Source organism: Crocodylus porosus, unplaced genomic scaffold (genome assembly GCF_001723895.1).
Source record: "Crocodylus porosus isolate Cpor-Errol unplaced genomic scaffold, CroPor_comp1, whole genome shotgun sequence".
Lineage (NCBI taxonomy): Eukaryota > Metazoa > Chordata > Crocodylia > Crocodylidae > Crocodylus > Crocodylus porosus.
In genome coordinates this window covers 99,848,309-99,850,881 of record NW_017728947.1, presented here as the reverse complement: position 1 = coordinate 99,850,881, position 2,573 = coordinate 99,848,309, and positions in this window count along the sequence as shown.

Here is a 2,573-nt window from a genome sequence, read left to right as displayed (position 1 = left end):
CTGTCTGAGCCCCCAAGGTCTGGAACAGCCTGCCAGCGGAGGTGGTTCAAGCACCTACATTGAATGCCTTCAAGAGAAATTTGGATGCTTATCTTGCTGGGATCCTCTGATCCCAGCTGACTTCCTGCCCCTGGGGCAGGGGGCTGGGTTTGATGATCTTCCAAGGTCCCTTCCAGCCCTAATGTCTATGAAATCTATGAAACACAATGAAAATGAATAATTAAACATTGCTCAGCATGTTTAGGGCAGGTTTCCATTGCCCTGCACTGAGCTGCTCACTCCCAAGCATGGGAGTTTTAGGGGGGTTTCTCCATCTCTACCCCTTTTACTTCTCCCTCCTTTAGTGCCCTTTGTTCTCAGGGTCTCTCCACTGATGTGTTTCATGCATGGGCTCTGAGTATGGGGCTGCTGGTATGCCACAATGCACCCCACTGAGGTCCTTCCTTACTTAGCCTTGGTTGGCTCTTCCCCATGACGGCCTGCCTGCATTCACATAGGGTTTGGCTGGGTGGGAATTGCCTGGCCCGGGGGCTCCATGTCTCACTGGAACTAGACCTTATTAGTTGCTTCTCCCAGCTTGTCTCTGGCTCCAAGGGCCAGGGCCAGCTTCCCCAACTTATGGGCCAGCCACAGTGTCCATGGCAGCTGTGGTGGTAGTGGCATCAGCAGCAGTGGCAGCAACAGAAGAGGCATCTGTGGTGGCAGCAGCAGCAGTGATGTCTGTGATGGTGGCAGCATCAGCAGTAGTGGCAGCAGTGTCTGAAGTGGCAGTGACAGTGGGCCTCCAGTGTCCTCCGCCCTGGCCCCAATTCCCAGGTGGACTTTTGTGGTGTTCCTGCTGTGCTGTGGCCCAATCTGGGCCAGCTTGTTTGGCCTTGCTGTGCTGCACATGGACTGACCACCTGTGCTGCAGGGATTGGGTAAGTCAGGCAGGGGCCTGCCACATCTATATCTGACTGATTGCCTTTAGCATGCTGCTTGTGTACCTCTTATCTGTATTTCTCCATTTCCTGTAAAAGTAGCAAGGGTCGGAAAAAGTTGAAAAAACCTCCAGAGCTTCCACATTGTATAACATTACTGGAAGATTTTAATCTAAGCAAAATGCTTTGGTATATATATTCGAGGGGGGTGGGATATGATGTGGCATAAATGTTTTATCACTATGTTTGGGATGGCTGCCTTCCTTTGCAAGTTATGTATCTGAACCTTGTGCTTCTGAAATATTAATATTACTCCACATAATATTTTCTCTCTGCAGTATATTTTATTTGAAATTGCTTTAGAGACTTATTAAAAATCTTTTCAGACTGCTGTGTATCTCTCACCATGCAAAGCTGCTAGCCTTAGTTACTTTGAAATCAATTGTCTGGGTCTCAGAGAAGGAGAAGAATTGCAATGAATACAAAAATGTTCTTAAACAGAGTGAAAATAGCTTTTTCTCTATGTAATATCCCAATATTTTAGGATATCTTAGAACAGTGATTCTCAACCAGGTTGCTGCAGAACCCTGGGGTGTCATGAGATGTGCTGTGGGATGCTGCGCAATATTTGCAAACACCTATACATGTTTCACATCATAAACCCAGAGGTTTCAAATAGAAATTCACAGTGTCCAAAACATTTTGCCCTGTTGTGGTCTTTGAGTTCTTTGTAACAGAATTGCTGCTACTTTTTCATATTAAAAAAAAAAGTGAAGGTGAAGACTTGGCATTTTCTGAGGGGGGTCTTGAGTCTAAAAAGGTTGAGAACCACTGTTTTAAGGCCTTTGAGGACTAGGGCTAGACTTTCAAAGCCACCTGGCACCCACAATGAGGGCTGCATATTCAAAAGGGCTCATGTATTGAGCTCACAAGCATGACAACCAGATTCTGTGCTTGTGTGGCACCAGGGTCAGCAATGGCATTGGCTGCTGTTCTTGTGCTCACTTCAAATGGGTGCCCCAGGCTGGTTCCTCAGTCATCCACCCCTACTTACCTGACCACCTGAGCTCTATTGAATATCTGGTTTGGAGTCTTTCACTAAGAGTTGCTGGATACTGAGCATTTTCTGGCAATCTGGCTCTAATGTCGATGTTTCAGTGGGAGCTGAGCTCCTGTCTACAACCTGACTGCAGTTGTGGGTGCTCAGCATTGAAAATCTGCACCCAAGTTCTTCTGGGACTGGAGTTTCCCCAAACTGTTGCTGGTCCTACTGTGAGGGAAGAGGCTTCAGTTTTCTCAAGTTCCTGTTTCTACTTCTGCTGGCTTCTGGGATGTCTGATTAAGTTCTTTGTCAGGGGCAGCTTTCAACCTTCTCTGTCCACAAAGGCTAGAAAAAAGATGAGTTCTGCTCTTGAATATTTAGTTGTGGACAGCTCCTAATTGACAGGTTTCTAGATATGCTGGAAATCAAATTTGTAGTTATGAGTTGCATCCTCCAGGTGGTGCCTGACAGATGTGCTTGTGAAGAAATAGCAATGTGGAGTCAAAGAAATCTTGGGGATTAAAAATTAAAGAATCACTGGCCCCTGGTGACTGCAGGGAAAATATGCCAAGATATGTGGAAAGTGTAATGTGGATTGCCAGCCCCCAAAT